Here is a 19,784-nt window from a genome sequence, read left to right on the forward strand (position 1 = left end):
ACTCCAGCCACTACCCACAACATTGACATGCCATTGCCCCTGCTCTTAAGACCCCACTAACTGAGAAGTGGGTAGGAAACCACCACCTTAGGGGGTCTAGAGTAGGGTTGCTTTGACACCGAGATGTTAGAACTCTTAGCTTTTCATATACAGAGCCTCTCTCCATCCAGGCACTCAGGTGTGGCCAAATGATCTGGGTTGGTGACGGTTTCAACCAATAGCCCCTAGGTGCCACTAGAGCCACCTTGTCCTCCAGCTCTCGGATCCTATTGCAGACGTTAGCTCATCGGGACTGACTCTACCTTCTCTCCAGGTAGATTCCATCCTCGGGAGACCCTAACTAGAAGCTATAAGCCTTCCATGAAGTTGCCCCCAGGCCACCACGGAGGGTTGGAGATATCTATTATAAATCACGTCACTCCCAACATTGGAGATCTTTTTCTAGGCACGTTCTTAGCTCTCAAGTCAATCAGGAAATGCAAATAGATATCATGGTGTAAATACAGGTGTGGGTTATCTCCCGCCTACTGTTACCTGGGCTCAGCCAGAGTGGTACCGAAAATTACAAAAGCTTAGGAAAATAATTAGGAAAAAATTCATTTCTGAATCCAACATGTTAACCGAAACGTTTCAGCTAATACTTTTGCATGCTTCCTGCGCGTCATTTTTGCATATGCACCTTTGTTTCCATGCATGTACTGTAATCTGTTTACACTGTGTGCCCTCACATTTGTTTCATTTTTTTCACTTAACATAATAGCATAATTAATTTCCCACGTTGTTGATTGGTTTCATAATGAACTTGAATTGTATACTTAAAATGGGTGAATCTTGCAGGACACGTAAATTACATCTTAATAAAGCCGTTTACGATAAATAAATGTTTTTTAATGTAAGCATGGAAAAAAAGATGTCCAGTGTTAAATAGAGAATTGAGGAGTATGGACCAGGAAATCGCTGGGCTGGAGCAAGGCTGGGGTGCGGGGTGGAGAAGGCATCCAGCCAGAGTGGAGCAAAGGATTCTCTCAGGGCAACTGCGGGCAGGCAGGTGGGAAGGGGGGGTGGGGCAGCTAGGGGCCAGACTTAGGCTAAATCCTGGCTACTTCCCCGTCACTGTGAGAACTTGGGCGAGGACTTCACCCCCCTGAGCTTGAGTATCTCCATTTGTAGGATGGAACCTTCATGAATATTGGGGGACCCGCGGAGGCACATGTGGGCCACCAGAGACAGCCAGCTCCCAGTCACTGCTCCACGACGTGAGAGGCACTGCACATCACAGAAACTGGTCAAGGCAAGTCAAAACAGCCTCCACGTGCGCCCTGCGTGGACAGTTCAGAAGACTCTTCCCCTCCCTTAGGCCATGGGAGCCTCACAACCATCATGGTGAAGGAGGGACGGGGAGGAAGAACCCTCCTGTACAGGTGACGCTACGCAGACCTGAGCTGTCTTCTTGCCTCTGCCTAACTGGTGACCTGGGATGACTTCCTTAGTATTTATGATTGGCCTCCAGGTCCTCAACTATAAAACCAGGATAATAATGGTGTCCACCTCGCAGGGGCCCTTCATTCTACCGCCGCTGTGGGCCTCAGAGCTCCTGGCTTCCGACCATGGTTGTCAGCCTGTATAACATGCCTGCAAGGGAACAGTGCTTCCTTGATGTAAGTTTGTCCTGTGTGACAATTCGATTTTTTGTTATAAAGTTATAATTTGGCGATTGGGTGTATTTTATTATTGGCAGCCCTGTCCCTGCGCTGATGAGTCCTGGGCCATGACAAGGGCCACTTTCTTGGCCCTCAAGGTTGGGGTCCACATTCTCCAGCGTTCCCTAAGTGCCCAGACATTCCTGGGATGGGTTCCATCTACCTTCCGGACTACAGGCACCCCGAGAGCAGTGGCTGTGTCTGCTGTGCCCACCGCTGTATCACCTGGCACTCAGCACAGGGCTTGGCAGGTAAGAGGCTATCAAGGAAATCATGTTGAATGAATGAATAAACCCTCTCATCCCAGCTTGGTTATCATTTTATTACGATTCCTAAATCCCCCTTCTTCCCCAGCTCCTGGCTGGGTGATGCAGGGCTTCTTATGTCTGGGGTGGGGTCCTGAGAAGTCGGGCACTGGGAGGCTGGACCTCAGCAGGACAGGCTGAGCAAGTTATGCCAGGCCCCTCTGGCTTTCTGGGCCTGGGGAGATGAGGAGGGGTCCCAGCCACCAGCCGGCCAACATGGCCCTTCTGTCCAGGCCCCTCCTGCCTCCTTGGAAGAAGCAGACGATGGAGTGGGTTTTTGTGGAGGCACAAAACACATACACACAAACATGCATGTACATATGTACACATACACGCACACGCATACACACGTATGCACACAATGTGGACACATAAATCTCAGGTAGTCAGCTGGATGAATTTCCCCGTGTAGCCTCTCTCTGTGTAACCACCACTCAAATGAAGACAGGAACCTTTCCAGCGCCCCAGGAGCCTGGCTCCCCGGTGCCTTGGTGAGACTGTTTGAAATCATAGGGTTAAAAGGAGAAGGAAAATGCCTTTCTTCTTTTAAAAAATTGATGGGGGCATGTTGGGCAAATAAGAAAGCTCAAAGCCACCTGGGCTGCCTCCGTCACAGCGCTAATGGCAGGGGCCAGCAAGGGCGTCTTGCTTGTCTGATGAGAGCTCTGGGCTGTGCCTGGTTCCTGAGCTGAGCGAGGAATGAGTGAATGAATGAAGGAGGCTGCACCTGCTTCTGCTCGCTCACTCAGCTGATTTCTAAGAGGGCATTCCGGCTTACACGTGGGCGGTGAGCACAGCCTCTTGCGGTGGCTGGGGGAGGCATGGCACCGTGGGCAGGGAGGGGACAGGCACAGCCCCTGCCCTCACAGAGCCTGTCCCCAGGGCCTGGGTCTTTCCATTTCCAGTCTGAATAGAGGGACAAGCAGCAGACCTTAGGAGCTGCTAGCAAGCAGGCTGACTGGGGAGGAGGCTAAGGCCTTAAGGGGGTAAGAGTGGAGTTGAGATCTGTTACTTCCTGGCCCCCTAGCTTCTACTGTCCACCCACATGCTGGCGTCAGGCCGTCCTCTCCCAGCTGCAGCCTGGCCTCTCTCTCCCTTCTCCCCACTGCCCATGGCCCAGCCAGGTATCACTGCTAGAGGCTCTAAGCCCTTTCCCACCTTCACACACATGTGAAACACCCCTCTCCCTAACTGCCCTTCTTGGAAGCTAAGAGCACATGGCATGAAGGTTCAGAGGCCAGGCCCTGGCCAGCCCAAACTGGCCCACCTGCTGGGGCGGCTGTCAGCTTCATCTGGATTTGTGGGGAGGAAGTTACAGGGCCCTGGAAGCCGGGGCCAGGCACAGAGCTGATCTGCACCCCTCTCAGGCTGGGGAAAGGGCTCGCCTGGGGTCCACACAATCGATATCTCATCTGCAGCTCTCCTAGCGGAAGTGATGGCTATTGGAACATGGTAATGGGTGTTGTCTAGTGGAAGAGACTAATCTTCCCAGCTGTGGAGGGCTCCGCAGGTGGCCTGTGCAGCTCACCGCTGCTGCTGGTGCTGTTGGGGCACTTTTAAAGCCACAGCAGCCTCACTGCATGCTGGCGACCATCCTGGTTTCCCAGCAACTTCCTGCACAAAGCCTCAGAGGTGACCGTGACCTGATCCTTCCGAGCACATACTGGGAAGCTGAAGCCACTGATTTGCCCAAGGTCACACACTCGTTTGGAGGAGAGCCAGAACTAAATCCTGGTCTCCAGACCCCTTGTCCAGTAATACACAGGATGCTGGCCGTGGCAGGCCCATGGCCATGAACGAAACTTGGCCTTTAATTGTTTTCTACTGGCTGGCTCAATGCTTCTTGAAAACACTAGATTTTCAAATGCCGTTGATGTTGGCCACAGTCCCTACCGCTCCCTAATGTCTCACACTCAGCCAGCTTCACTCGTTTCATCACCTATCTGACTTTGGATCAGTAAAACAGAGGTATTGGCATAGTGGGATGAGGAGGAAGAGAGTCAGCCTCCTCTCCTGCAGAAGTGGGGCCCCGGGCTTCCTCATCTTGGCTCATAGGCCATGGAGGCCCCACAGACTATGAACCCCATGACAGCAAGGGCTGCGTCTATCTTGCCCACTGCTGTGGGTGCTGCTTCGGGCACATTTCAAAACCCTTTATTGAGCAGATGCTATATGCCAGGCCCCATGCTAGTCCCTGGGGACACATCAACACAGCTAACACAAAGCCTGGGCAGACCAACCTGAGAGGACTCTGGGCTGACTTCCCAAGTGACTTTTGAAATGACTGAGAAGTGTCTGCCACTGGGGTGGATGTTTCTTGTTAAAAGGGCAGATGCTGAGTCTGGAACCCAGAAATCCTCCTGTTTAATAAGTCCCCTGGGTGTTTCTGATGCCTGCTGAAAGAAGAAAACCACAGACCTGGAGAGATGGAGGCCAATTATCAAGGGGGAGGCCAGATAAACAGGCGCCACGAAGGTTCCTCGTTACCTACCCTGCCCCAGTAGGACCTGGGCGGGCCAAGGACCTGCATGCATGTTTGACCCCAGCTGTGTGGACTGGGACTCGGCCACACTGGCCACATTCACCAGCCTCCCTGGGGAAGAGGGCCAGAGCTGCCTGGGTCCTTGAGGGCATCCAGCCAGCCACAGTAACACTAGGGAGCACAGCGGTTGTGAACTCTGGTTAGAACTCAGGCAGACCTGGATTTGAAGCCGATCATCTCAGTTTCTTCATCTGTAAAATGGGCCCAATACTAGTACTTATCTTCCAGAGCTGTCCTGAAGAGTAAATCATGTACATAAAGAGCTTAAGGCAGGGCCAGCACCTGGTAACTATTCACAGGTGAGAACTGTTGTTCTTTTATTACTAGTTATCGAGATTCCGCCTGCAGCCCACGCACTGGCGTCCTCCCCAACCCCTCCCCCACGCCCTGACCCTGGGATGGGGGCAGGCACCAATTGTGACTAATTGTGACATGAACCGTCCCCCTCAGGGGCTCACAGGGACCCCGCCGACCACGCAGTTAAGACGGTAATGAAGCGGCTGTGAAACAGGAGGCCTTTCCATCTGGAACCTGCTGACCCGACTCCTGCCTGAGGTTTGGGGAATCTCTGTGTAGACTCCAAACCCCCACCAACCCTGCTGTTTGCGCCTGGTGTGATCATTTATTTATGTCCATGTGACACACGCACAGGCCCTCCCCCCACCTCGCATTTGTCTTCCCCTGGGCCTCGCCCTGCCCCTGCCAGGCCCCGGTCATGAAGACAGATGTCCCGGGCCCTGGGTCCAATGGAGGCAGCCTCCAGCCCTTTAGCTCAGCTCAGAGGATGAGTGAGGGGGTGATGAGACAGAGGTAGGGGTATGGGGCCCCCCTCATCATTTCTCGGGGTGGAAGTGGTCCAAGGGTGACACCCCACAGCTGTGGGTAAGAGATTGAGGCCCTAGAAAAGCTTTGCAATAAAACACAGGTGGGCTCCAGCTTTTCCCCTGGCTATGTGACCACCCCCATCGGGCAACAGAGGCGCTTATTGGACAGTTATTTATTGCATGGGTCCTGTGCACTCAGCACTGCTCTCGGTGCTGGGGACATGAGATAAAGGAAGCACACAGCTCCCCCATGTACTGGAGGGCATGTCGAGGGGAGTAAACGGGGTCTGAGGTGGGGGCCATTGGATAGGGCAGTGAGGGAGGGTGAGCAGGGGGCAGCCATGTGAGAGGCTCAGGGAAGGGCATTCCAGGCAGAGGGAACAGCATGATTAAGACCTGAGGTTCAAGGAACCAAAAGAAGCTGAGTGGGCATGAGAGAGAGAGAGAGAGAGAGAGAGAGAGAGAGAGAGAGAGAGACTGAGAAGGCGGGCACAGCCGGGTTACCCAACATCTCACGGGCCTTGGGTTTATTCTAAGAGCATCGGGCAGCTACTGGTAACTGTGGTTGAGAAGAGCCAGATCAAGAGGCAGCTAGGGCACCCACAAACCCCCAGTAGTCCTGCTCTCAGGGTCCAGGCCCCTCAGCCCCACCACCCACCCTCTGTCCTCCTGTGTCTGGAGCTCAGTGAGACCAATGGCCCCAGTTCTGGGAGCAGCTGGCCCCATGCACCCTGAGAGCCCCTGAGGGGAATGGTCTCACCAGGGAGGGGGTCTCTGCTCCCGCTTAGCCCTCCCAACAAGGCGGCTTTGTCTGGCAGCTCTGAGGATCCCAGCAGTCCTCCCCAGGCCCCCTGCAGAAGCTTGCGTGGAGCTCTCAAAGGCGGCTTTATCTGTATCCTGAGCCCCATTGCTGGGAAGGGGGTGGTCAGGGCTGGCACACAGGACCAGGCAGCAGCCACAGCCCTGACTCCTGGGGCCGCAGAGAGAGGCCAGGGACAAAAGGTTACCCTGGGGGAGCAGCTGATCAAAGCCCCCCCCCCAGGAAAACAGGACTACACAGGCACCGCCACCCCCCTCGCCCTCCCTGCAATCTGGCCACTCAATCGCAGTGGTCAGTGACATGGCCCTTTGTGCAGCCCCTGCCCTGTGGGAGGAAGGATGCAGGTAAGGCCCGGCCACCTGTAACCAGATCTCCTGGGCCTTCTCCCCAATCCCTTTCTCCAGTCCTGGGAAGCATCGGCGAGGGGGAACAAACGTCAAGGAGGGCAGCCTTCCAAATAAAAGGGGCTTCAAGAATCATGTACACCCTAAGCCACCATTGGGCAGACCGGAGAGAATAAGAGTCAGAAAGGCCAGTGTTCACTGAGCAACCTCTTCCTGGGTGCGTGGGGGCTCTGTCACCCTTTTTTAGCCCTGCTTAATGTTGATAGTGGCAACTTTACCTCCTTGGGGAATCTCTCTAATGTCCACACTGACTGACCCTTTATGGCAGAACCGGTTTACAGGATGTAGAGGCCCAAAGAGGTTAAAATACCTGCCTAAAGACACCCAGCTGATGAGAAGCAGAGCCAGGATTCAAACCCAGGAACGTCTGATGCTAGAGCCCAGGCCCTGAGTGCCATGCCTCCCAGCGCACCTGCCAACAACAGGTATGTGCAAAAGACATGTCAGCTCTGTCCCTGGCTTTGAACACCCCTGACTTAAGAATTGAAAGGAACACCCCGTCATCCACCTGCCGCCTTTAGGGGAGCAACGTACTATCATTACTTACTATTTTTCCTTAAGGAACTCAGCTCTCTCTCTCTCTTAAAAAGTGAGCTATTAACACTACTGAACTGTGTACTTAAAAATGGTTAAGACAGTACATTTGATGTTATGTGTATTTTACCACAATGTAAAAAAAAAATTTTAATGTTCAAACATAAAAGAAAAACAGTGAGTTTAGGGAGTATCAAAGAGGCACTAAAGGGCCGGCCGAGTGGCGCGATGGTTAAGAGCTGGCTTGGGACGCCAGACGGCCCCGGTTCAGATCCCACATATGAGGGCCAGTGACACTGCCCTCCACAGCTAAGATGCTGAACAACAGCTCAACCTGGAGCTGGGCTGCCATGAGTCGCCGGCGACAGCGTAGGTTGCAGCCCCTGCGGCAGTGGGTTGCCATGGGCTACCGTGTGTAGCCAGCAGCCAGCGTGAGCGGCCAGCAGCCGCAGTGAGCGGCCGTCCAGAAGCCGGTGACTGATCTGCCTCCCCCAGGAAGAGTGCAATGATGGTGCCAACTTGGGCCAGTGAAGCAACGTCCTTCACAACTAGACTGAAGAACAAAAGGACAGCAACTTGTCTGTTCCCCTTCCCTCAATTCCCTAGCGCTATTCCCATCCCCCAATTCCCCAATAAAAATCTTTAAAAAAAAGGCACTAAAGACAAAGTGACACCAGCCTGTCCTCCCGACACAGAAGGGATGGAAGAGAATTAAACGGTGTTTATCTCAACGGGTCCCATGTTGTTTATTATATGCAAAACCGAAATCATCTTATGGGCCACCAGGTGTGCCTGTTGTTTTTTAAAAACACCAATCACTGTACAAAATGACTGAGACCCCCGGATGCAGGGCCAGTCACAGCAAAGCCCAGGACAGCCCCGGGCCAGCCCACCTCTGGGTGTGCCTCCAGGTGCAGGGTCCACCAAGGACAGTTACTGCCCCCGGGGGCAGAGGGGCAGATGCTCCCATGCCCTGCATTGCATCTGTGCCCTCGGCCCATCTGTGTTGGGCACCAGGCACATGTGTTGTCTTTACTTCCTGCAGCCCCCTTGGAAGGCAGCTGGAGAGGCCTGGAGGCCAGGAGAGCTGAGGCAGCCAGCGGAGGGAGGCCAAGGCCGCCCACAGCGGGAGTGGAACAATAATGGCAGCTATGCTCCCTGCTCGACTCCAGGTGCTGCTAAACCTTTAACACTCATAGTGGTGAGGATGGCGAAACAGGCTCAGAGAGGCGGAGTCACTGGCCCACATCCACGGGCAAGTCAGGGGCAGAGGTGGGATTCGAACCCAGGTCTGTGAGATTTCGGGAACTGTGGGGTGAATGGCTGGGAAGGTGGGGGTTGGGGGGCGGTGAGTGGTGCTTGGAGGGAAGCTGACCTCCATCACACCAGCCCACGCTGACCCACACAAGCCGTCCTGCACACTGACCAGTGTGAGCTTCCTAGAACACAAATTGCATCATATCATGACCTCCCCGACCTGTGCTGAAACCCACCTGTGGCTCCTTAAGGCACCAAGCTGGTCCCTGGCCACCTCTGTGGCCTCGCCCCTACCTGTCTGGACCCACTTGGATTTCATCCCCCAGACAGACTAACCCATTTGTGTTTCCTCAAAAGTTCACCTCAAAAGCTGAGCAAAATTAAGTATATAAAGTCATGACGCATTTTTGCGATGAAAAACATAGAAAAAATATGTCATGACTTTTCTGACAACCCAATAGTTTTCCCCACCATTAGGTGGGTCCTTGAAACCTGCCTTGTCAGAGGCTGCCCAGCAGGGACGAGCACGGAGAGTTCCGTGCAAACTGTAAAGTGATGTGCGTGCCCACATTATAGAATGACAAAGGAGACCAGACGAACCCAGGCTGGCCAAGTGATGCTGGGCATCTAGCCTCTTGGGCCATGGCCTGTCACTCCCCTGGCATCCCCTTCCTCACCTCTCCCTTGCCCCTGTCCCCACTGTCCCCAGGGGAGGCAGGTCCACCCCCCTCCCCCAGATTTACTAGGGCATGTTAAGAACATGGTTTGAAGCCGTCCCTGAGGTCATGAGGTTATGGCGGTTTCCCATCGATCTATTTGTCCCTCCCCTGGCTGGAGCCCTTTGCCCCCACCAGCCCCCAGAGCCGTATCAAACTTCAGCGGCCTCACCCCAGCCTCGCTGCTCCTGAACCAGGCCCCAAGGAGCCCAAACACAGGGCAGGGATTTAAAACATGGCCTGAGGGTGATTTACCAGCTGGGCTGCCCAACCCCTGACCTCGGGAGAAGATGTAATGCATCTCCCTGGTTTAGCTGATCAATGGTGCCGTGAAAAACAGCCCCATGTGGGCCAGTTAGGATAGCAGAAAAGGACCCCCTCCCCCAGAAACCCACTGTGACAGGCGCTGAGCTGAGGTCTGCGTGCACACACGGGCCCAGCACATCTCTGGGCTTGTCCACCCTCCACCAAAATGTCTCAGAGACAAGCCTGCAAGAGCTGGGATTACTAAATCTAGCCACCTAGGTTCAGGTGGGGAAACTGTCACTGGGGAGCTCCTCACGATCACAGAGCAAGTTCAAGGAAGTCCCGTTTCCCCTAGGGGCCCCCTCTCCCTGCTCAGCACTTCTGCCTTATCCTGAGAGCGAAGGTGGTAGGCATGGTATTTGGGGTATCTCTGGCACCTCTAAAGGCCGAGTTTGTCTCCCCCACAGCCTTTGTGCAGGACCACAGTGGACCCAATGCGCCACCAGAGTGGAGCTCCCTGCCTTTGCCTCCATGTGCGGCAAAAACCAGACCTCAGGACAGTTTTGGGGTCAGCTGGGACACACACCAGGGCAGAGGCCAGAAGCAAGGAGCCATTCTGCACTCAGACACCTTCACTCCCCAAAAGAACTACAGCCTTTATTTAGGGAGGAATGTTACCAAGAGCTGGAGAGCCCTAAGTCCAAAGTTTCCTCGGTCCTCATGGGACCTGCCAACACCCCACACGGGGCCAGCAGGAAGAGCAGGCTGTCCTACCACCTCCCTCCTCCAAGCAGGGTCCATGGACCACCAGGGCGACCTGGGAGCTCGCTAGAAAGGCAGAATCGGGGCCCATTCCCCAGACCCATGGTCAGAATCTGCAACTTAACAGGGTCCCCAGCTGGCTCACATGCAAGTTACTGTAATTAAGGTTTGAGAAGTTGCTGGAATTCAAGACCTCCTAGAGTTAAATGAGGGTGTGCGTGTGCACACGTGTGCACGCGTGTGTGCTCACTTTAAGATCTTTACCCTAAAGAAAGAGCCTAGAGATGAACAGAGAAGGGAGGGAGGGAGGCAGAGAGGAAGGGAATGCTACTCAGCCTGTGTCCAAAAAGTATTTGAAGTAACTTCAGAGCGGCATGTGGCACGTCATTGAAACAAGACAGATCCCACCCGAAAGAAGCAGAGGGTGGTACGTGGCTGGGACAGGGGTGGCTCCAGGTGGGTGGTGGGCTGGGCAGGGCCCCAGTCACACAGGATCTGAGGCCACTTTGGACAAGGGGGTGACATGTTACGATTTATATTTTGGAAAGAGGGTCACTTGAAAAGAGCTGCTGCCCCCGCTCTCTAAATGCTGTCAGAGCGAGTGAGATTTTATGACTAATAGCAGGAAGGGAGGGAGAGTGGTATAGAAAAACAGGGCTGGCGATCCCTTGTGCTCGCCACTGGAATTTTTGTCTAATGTAGGTATGTTACAAACAGTAACTTGCACAAATCGTAAGTTATGCAGCTTGATGAAGTTTTACTACGTAATACACCTACATAACCACAATCCAAATCCAGGAATAGAACATCCCGGGAGCCCCCTAATTCCCTCTCCCAGTCTCTCTCCCCCAAGTGGTGTATTAGTCACCCATGGCTGCATAACAAATAACCACAAACTTAGCAGCTTGAAACAGCTTTGGCTTATGACCTCTCAGCGTCCTTGGGTCAGGAATCTGGGCTTAATGGGTTCTCTGCTCAGGTGTCAGCTGGGCTGCTTTCCTTTCCGGAGTTCAGGGCTATCTTTCAAGATCTCATGGTTGTTGGCAGAATTTATTCAGTTCCTTGCGTTGGAGGGCTGAGGTCCCTGTTTTCTTGCTGGCTGTCAGCTGGAAGCTGCTTTTGCCATGCGACCCTCTCATAGGCAGCTCTCACTACAGAATCTTGCTTCTTCAAGCCAGCAGGAGACTCTATCTTCTTAAGCTTTTTCCATGATGAAGTCCGGCCTACCCTTTGGATGAACTCAAAATCAAACTGATTTGGGACCTTAATTACATCTGTGAAACTTTGTCATGTTCTGATCCCTGGTCCCACCCACAGTCAGGGAGAATGGGATTACATAGGGTGTGAGGACCAGGGGGTCACCCTGGGCTCTCTGGCTTCTGGCATCACCACAAATGGAATCACACCACGTCTCTTTGAGTCAAGCCCCTTTCACTCAACACTGCGTCTGTGAGATTTCCCCATGTTGTTGCCTGTACCACTAATTCGTTTCTTTTCACAACTGTGTAGTATTTCATTACATGAACGTACCATAATTTTAATTTATTTACCCGTGCGCTGTTGACGGATATTTGAGTTGTTCCCGGTTTCTGGCTGTTAAAACTAGAGCTGCCAGCATGTGGGATTCTGGACTGGATTCTAGAAGAGTAAAAGAGTGTGAACGGAAACACTGGTGAAATCAGGTTAAAGTCTGTAGTTTAATTAATAATGTTATACTGGTGTTCATTTCTTAGTTTTGACACATGTGCCATGTTTCTATGGTAATTACAGAGAAGACTGGCCAAGGGGTATAGAGGAGCTGTCTGTAGTAACATTGCAACTTTTCTGTAGGTCTAGATTTTGCCAAAATAACAATTTTATTTGAGAAGCAAATGAATTAAGCTCTGGCCAACATCTGCTACTGGCCATGGCAGAGTGATGGGCTCCTGACTAACCCTCCCACCGTAAACATCCATAAGGCTGGACAAAGTGCATGAGGCAGCTGTCATCAGGCAGCACAAGGCTATAACCCCTGAGAGAAAGGAAGCCAGTGAGGAGAGCCCCGCAGTCACCCCAGCTCTGCCTGGGGCCAGTTTCCCAAGCACAGATCAGAGAGCTGGGGTCCCTGCCCAACACTGTCGTCCCACTGAGCTGGGAGGCAGAGGTCAGGGTGTGGAGCTGCTGAAGCAGCTGGAACCTGTGGGGATGAAAAAGCGGGCACAGCACAGGGGTGGGTCTCTAAGCAAGCTGCGGGGCCAGCTTTGGGCATGCTCAGAACAAGACGACTTGGGTCTTCCCAGAGCGCAGCTGCTATGGGGGAGCAGAGAGACCGGAGGTCAAGCAGCGCCAGAGGACATTGGAGCTCTGGCCCAGCCAGCGAGGAGCCTCACTAAGGTCATGGGCATCCATCCAGCTTTGCTATCCGAAGAGGCTCCCCTTAGGAATAAGGGCCAGGCCCTAGAGTACAGCCTGCATGCCCTAATAGTGCCTAGAACCAAGCCCTGCCGAGGTCCGCAGGCAGGGAAAGTGGGTAAAATGTCAATCAGCAAGCGTGGTTCCTGAGGAGAGAGCTCACCATGAACACAGGCGTTGGAGGCAGGAAAGTACATGTCAAAACTTATTCAACCACTGACTAGATGGATGGATAATTGGATGGGGGGTGGGTAGGTGGATGGATGGATGGATGGATGGATGGATGGATGGATAGACAATGGGTTAAATGAAAGCTCCCTTTAAGGGAGTGGAAACTGAGGCCTAGAGAGACAGGGGAACTTACAAAGAGGGCTGCACCGAACTGAGGCTAAGGAAAGCTGCTTAACCTCCAGACCATGTCCTGCTGTCTACCCTTGAGCCAGTTGCCTGCGACTAGGCTCCTCCCTGCTCCCAGGACCCCCTGCCCCGCCTCTCCAGCAGTCGCTCTACAGGTAGCCACTTCCTCGCTCAAACCTGGAGCAAAAGCCCTGGGCATGAGGGTGGCGAAGAGCCGGCCCTTTTGTCCGAGCCACAGCCAAGGTGGGGGCTCCCTCCTCCCGACCCCTCCTCCCCGCTCTCTCCTCCCTGCTCCCTCTGCTGTCTCTCTCAGTGACTTTTGTCCTTGGATCGGCTGTGTGATCAGAAGAGGTTTCATTCTCCAGCAACTGGGCAGCCATTAGGAAGAGGCGGACGCATTACCCTCTCACCGCACAATGGCGGGCTAATTCAGTTATTCTATTTCACCTGAAGACTTTCTTTGCCGCCGGAGCCTCCCCTCCAGAGCAGGGCAGGCCCCATCTGTTTGACGTTTGCTCCAATGTCTGCGGCCATTATGCCTCCACTCGGAGGACTGGATGGCGCGCGTGCAAGCGAGCGAGCCTGTCGGCCTGTCTGCACTCTCCCTCTTGTCTCTTTATCATCCTCCCAGGGCTGAACGGAACTTGCTTCAAAGAGTGATGTCAGATGTGTGCAAAACAGACCGATAAAACCTAATGCACTCGCTCCCCTTTGTCTGCCTGACTCTCCTTCCGAACATTTCCCACTCAGAAAGCCACTTAAAACACATCAGCAGCAACCCCACAAAACAGCCACTTGTTGGATAATTGTGCTAAGCAGCTGCCAGCAGGGCTGGGGGAGGGGAAAAGACGGGACCTCCGGCCTGTCCCTCAGGCTGCACTTCTGGGAGAAGCCCCTCTGCTCCCAACCAGAGCCTGCCTCTTGGGGAAGGGTGCTAAGCCGCCTCCCTCCCCTGCCTCTGCACCCAGGAGAGAAGACACAGCCGTCACTCGATGGGGGGCACTCCTGGGTGGGGAGAAGAACACTGGCCTGGGGCCAGGAGGGCAGGATTCTCTCCCAGCTCCCCACCGACTTGCTATGGGGCCCTGTGGGAGGAAGGTCCCTGCCCATCTCTAGGCCTCAGTTTCCTCATCTGCCCCATAAGCGGTTTGTACTGTGGCTTCTAAGGCCTCTTCCAGCTCCCAAAGGCTGCCTGACAGAGTGTTCCAGAGCCTCAGGGGGATGAACCCATAACAGGACACCTTGACCCATTCTCAGGAATCAGAGCAGGCTCAGCTGAGGCCTGGAGGATCAGAACAGAGCCAACACAGGGTATGGGCAGAGGCGGGACAGGATCACAGTTGATAGGAATGGTATATGCAAAGGCCCTGAGGCAGGGCTGAATTGGAGGACCAGAAAGAAGCCCAGAGGAGAAATGGCAAGAGCTGGGTCAGAAGGACCCTTCAGGCCATGGTAGGAGCTTGGCTTTTTCCTGAAGGCAATAGAGAGCCGTGGAAAGGATAAGACCAGCGAGGCGGCCTCACTTGATTTCTCTTTTTCTAAGACCCCTTCCTTGCTTACAGGTGGAAAAGGAGTTGGGGGTGGGGTCGGGATCAGGAGCAGAAGCAGGGAGCTCACCCTCCACTGCTCCGACCACCCAAACAGGCACTGGCTGAGTGGCAGAAGTGACCAGTCCTCCCTCGGATGGGAAGAGGGAGAAGCTGGTGTTCCTTCCTCTGGAAGCTTTGGTTCCTGGGGACCCCTTTCTCCCTTGCTGGCCCAGCTGGTGTGGACAGTGCCCAGCCTGGAGAGGCAGGGGTTAAGCGTGGCAGCCTCTCAGAAATCAAAGGATTACAGGTTTGCCAGTGGCCAGTCCCTTCTGTCACACAGGTGCCCATGCACCCTGCTATCTCTGGGCTCAGAGCACTATATCAGGACTCCATTAGGGGGACCCAGGCAGAAGCTCACAGCTGTCAGGCTGGCAGCTCTGAGGGTGACAAGTCCTCACCCCCTATGCCTGCACTTGAGGACAGCTCTGTCTGCTTCTCCACGCTGCAGGCAGGAGAGCCATGGGCACAGCTGGCACACATGGGGTCTGAGCAGCTCAGGTTTGAAGCCCACCTCTGTCCCTTCCTGCTCCTAGGCCTCTGATGTGACACTCAGACTCTCAGAGCCTGGGTTCTGTCATCTCGACAGAGAAGACAGAGTTGGGACCTCCCCAGCGGGGCATGGAGAGGGTCACGGAGCAGCTATCACGATTCTGGCTTTCTTAGCTCTGCCTTTCCACCCTGCAAGGTGTGGGTTATTTTTATCACCCCATCTCCCGCCTCTGCCAGCTTTCCTTTGCGCCTTGTCTTTGGGGGTTCAAAGTCAAAGTGAACCGTTGGTCAAAATAATCACTCTTCCCAGGTACCTGGTGTAATTAACCTCCCCCTTCATCCATTGCCTCTGATGCCTCCTCTATTTTTTCTTTGTAAACTTTTATTTTAACTGTCTTTTATGAATCTGACTTAAAGGGGAAAAAAAAATCTTGGCAAATGAAAATAACTTAATTGCTTTTTCTGATTTTCAAAGGAACACATGCTCATTATGGAGAGAACACCCTCACAATACAGAAAGGTGGAGACAAGAAAGATAATGCGTCAACTTGGAAGCAGCCTTTGGCAGGTAGTTTGTAGGAGAGTTGGGATAAGGAGGCCCCCTCTTTATAAAACTAGGTGCTCCCCTCCTTCCCCCAGCGCTGCCTGGAGTTCCTGGCTCCAGCGCCCCCGGCCCCAGTGGTGCCTTTCCCTCACCCACCCACATCCTGCTCACCCCTAAACCCCAGCTCAGATTCTGGCTCCCCACAAATGCTTCCTAGACCTCTACAGCCCAGGTGCTCTCTCCTGCCACTGAGCTCTACTCTTTTCATTTCAACAAACATGACTGAGCATCGGTCTGTTTGGGGCCAAGACACGTGACCCAGCCAGACGACCTCGCCCAGTTTGCCTGCGTTGAACTTGTGTCCATGATTTCATTGTCCTGCGTCTAGACTTCTGCTCCCCAGCCTGGATTGTCAGCAGCTTGAGGGCATATCTACAGCTTCTGTCTCTTTGTAGCCCCAACCCCAGTATTTATGGATTTATTGTTCCTGAGTGGGACTTTCTAGGCATTTGCAGAAAGGGCTGCTGCTGTGCACAGCACATGCTGGACACTGGGCCGAGCCCTCTGCACACACACTGTCTTCTGAGCCTCACATACACCACGGGAGGCGCTGGTATTACTCTCACTTTGCAGATGAGGAAACTGAGTTCAGACAGGTTGCCCAAGGAACCACGGCAGTTGAGCTGAGAACCGCAATTTGAACCCAACGCTTGGAGGCCGGGACCCCAGCTCTGAGCTCCTACAGGGGACTGCCTCCTTGCACAACTCAGTGGTCATACAAAAAGGTGATAAAGGCTCTCAGCAAGGTATGCCCAGGACCATCCACAGGGTCCTGGGAAGGCTCCCTGGAGGAGGTGATGCTTGACTGAGTTTTGAAGAATGCATAGGATTTAGACAGGTGAAAAACAGGTGGAAAGCATTGGAAGAAGAGGGAACAGCCTATGAGAGGAAAGGTGTGAGTCAGTTGGGGCGGGGTGGGGCAGGGCAGTCACCTGGCTGAGTGACGGGTGGGGGGGGGGTTGCAATAGGGAAAGGTTGGGAGGTGAGGTGAGAGGAGTGGTCAGCTGGCACTCTGTTCAGGCATTTTATTTATTTTATTTATTTATTTTAGATTTTTATTGGGGGAGGGAACAGCGTTGGGGAATCGTGGAAGGAAAACAGACAAGTTGCTGTCCTTTTGTTCTTCAGTCTAGTTGTGGAGGACGTCGCATCACTGGCCCATGTTGGTATTATCATTGCGCTCTTCCCGGGTGAGGCAGATAGGTCACCGGTGACTCAGGGCAGTCGAGCTCCAGGTCGAGCTGTTGTTCACCATCTTAGCTGTAGAGGGCGCAGCGTCACTGGCCCTCATGTGGGATCCGAACCAAGGCCCTGCTGCTCAGAGCTGGCGTCCCAAGTCAACTCTTAACCAACGCGCCACTCGGCCGACCCTGTTCAGGCATTTTAAACTTGACCTTTGGGCCAACAATTCAAACTGAGCTCCGTGGAATTCTAGAGGTTCCTTGGAGGCACCCTGGCAACGAGGAGGAAAATAAACCAAAGGCAGGTGGCCCCAGAGCAGGCCCAGCTCCCAGCCCCACCCAGGCAGCTCCCAGCCCCCACACAGGCAGGGCAGCTGAGCTTGCCTTGCTTGTATGTTTAGGTTTTCAGTGTAAGATTTCATTTGAAGGCTTCTGCAGCAAACATGTTTGAAACCGCTCCTGCAGGCTGGGGGCAGTTCTCAGCTGGGAGTGACATAACCAATTTTCATGATTCCTTTGTTCTTCAAAAACCATGGCTGAGCCCCACCCTCCACCCTCCCTGCCCTAGGCCTAGGGAGGGTGTGTTCAGTCAGTTCCTATCTCAGGGATACTGTGTCCTGGGCCTGGGGTCAGGATCTGGGGGTCCTAGTCCCAGCTCTACCTGTAACCTGCACAAGTGATCAGCCCTGGAAGCTTTGGTTCCTGGGGAACCTGTAACGTGCACAAGTGCCCCCTCTCTGGGTCTGGAAATTCTGGCCCTTGACCTTGGATATGATCTATGCTTATGGCCACAGACTGGACATCTCCTAACCCCCAGCCAGTTCTCTTAAGGGCAGATGCCAGCTCCTGATGGAGTAGTGTCTGCCTAAGACAGAGTCTCCCAGATTGCAAAAATAACCCTGATGATCACAGCAGCCACCATCGAGACCAAGACCCAGCACTTCTTCTGTGACAAGCACTCCACACCCAGTATCTCACTGAATCTTCACATCCACCCACTTTACAGGTGGAAGAACTGAGGCTCAGCATTGAGGTCAGCTGCCAAAGACACAGCGACTCAGCGGTAGAGGCAGGACTCAAACCCAGGGCCTGTGGCTCCCGGGGCCTATTCACAACCACCCTCTCAGTGAGCGCTTTCCAACTGTGAATACCTGGGACGTGTATTCCTAGGTATTTGCCCACCCACCCCTAAACCCCAGCTCCCAGGTTGTGTGCTCCCAAGTGCACTGGGGTGGGCACCCAGTTCCTCAGGTAGGCCAGGAAGCCTTTCTAGGAAGGGGAAGGATGAATGTTGTGCTGAAGGGAAGGGGACGGAGCTGGTGCTAACGCTGTCCAGTGTCCACAGGTGGGAACCAGGTAGAACCAGACCTTTGGACACTCCTGACTCCAGGGCCCTGGGACCTGCAGGCTGAGACCCACAGATTGGCCAAGTCCCCTGCCCTGGGTTCCAGCCCATCCTGGCTTCTGTAGGAGAACCTGGTGAGCTCAACATCTGGGGATCCACACAGAGGCATCCCTGTTGTCCCTCCTTCCCAATTTTGTGCCCCAGCTCTGCGGTGATCCGGTGGATGTCTGCTGGTGTCTCCTTGCCCTTGACTGCGGGCAGTCACCTCCAATCCCGGGTGTGGGCCCCGAGGCTGCTGGGGCAGCGCGAGGACTTGTTCCCTTCTGACCTCACGCTCTGCTTGTGGGGGTCCACCTTCCCCACAGCAACTCCAATAGGAGCCCCAGGCCCATCCTCACCTCCCAGTGTGGAGTCACTCACATCGCCGTCTATGGGTTTTGTGGCCTTTCCTGGACATGGTTGGGCTGAGGGGGGGTCCGAGAGAAGCCTGTGCTCCCCCCACATCTCTGCTCCTCACCCCCACCCCCAGAGGACCTCTACATTCTTCTCCCTCTGCTCTGCAGGGCACCTCCTGACACCTCCTGACATCCCTGCAGGGACTCTCCCCCAACCCCAGCACAGGCAGCCTGCTGCGTGGTTTGCAGTGTTACGGCAAGTCTGACCCGAAGCGCATTATTCTGCAGCCCTGATCTGGATTAAGCTGAGCGGGCACCCCCATGGGGTACCACCATCAGAGACTGTGCTCCCCTCTCCAGGAGTGCAGGACCTCACAGCTCTACACTCGCTACAAAGCACGAGGTTGCTGGCGCTTTTATGGACTCTTCTCTGCATAGGGAGTTCATTGATCTTGCCAGGGTTGTTCACGTCTTTCTTTTTATGGGGGGGGAAAAATTCTTCAAACGCTTTTTCTAGTGGAATGCTCATTTTGAGTCATGTTCCCCAGATACGGCCAGTTTATACAAAAATCAGTGCTGCTTTTAACTGCCCATTTTCATTTATCGTGAAAAATATCCACTATGTTTCTGTGGCTACAGCTCACTTTTGCAGTCTGGGTGAGAGAGGAAGCAGGTGAGCGACCTCTGCAATTTTTCATGAATTTGTTCACTCGGCAAATACGTGTTGAATTCCTGTTGTGTGCCAGGCCCTACACTGTGTGCTCAGGATATAACTTTGAAAAAGGCAGACAGAGGCCTTGGCCTTGCGAACTCACAGGGTAGTGGGTAAATTAGCTGGTTAGTGTAACAGCCTCAGGATGGGGTAAGCTCTGCCTGAGGAGGGCATGAAGGGGGCGCTGCTCAGGGCCTGAGGAGACAGGAGAGCACCCCTGAGAAGATTAGACCAGGAGGAGAGGGAATGTCAACCATACCAAGAGGAGGGGAAGGGTGTTTTGGGTAGAGGGAACAGCATGTGCGGAGGCTTGGCAGATCGGTGTGACTGGAGGAGAACACCTCGCCTGGGTGAAGGGGCTCAAGGAAGACAGGAGCGAGTTGAGGGAGAAGGTGAAGGTGGGGGGTCAGGCATTGCGGGATGCTTGGACTTTCAGGAGGGTAGAAGCTACCCAGGAGGATTATGCAAAGGAGCAGACTGATTAGCAGATGAAAATTCAGAATCTGGCTTCAAAAGGGCTTGAGTTCAAATCCAGACCCTGCCACCGAGTGACCTTGGGCAAACTGCTCAAGTTCTCCAAGCCTCAGTTTTTTTAGCCCTTAGAGGAGAGA

The sequence above is a fragment of the Hipposideros armiger genome, unplaced genomic scaffold (assembly GCF_001890085.2).
Source record: "Hipposideros armiger isolate ML-2016 unplaced genomic scaffold, ASM189008v1 scaffold_3, whole genome shotgun sequence".
NCBI classification, from domain to species: domain Eukaryota; kingdom Metazoa; phylum Chordata; class Mammalia; order Chiroptera; family Hipposideridae; genus Hipposideros; species Hipposideros armiger.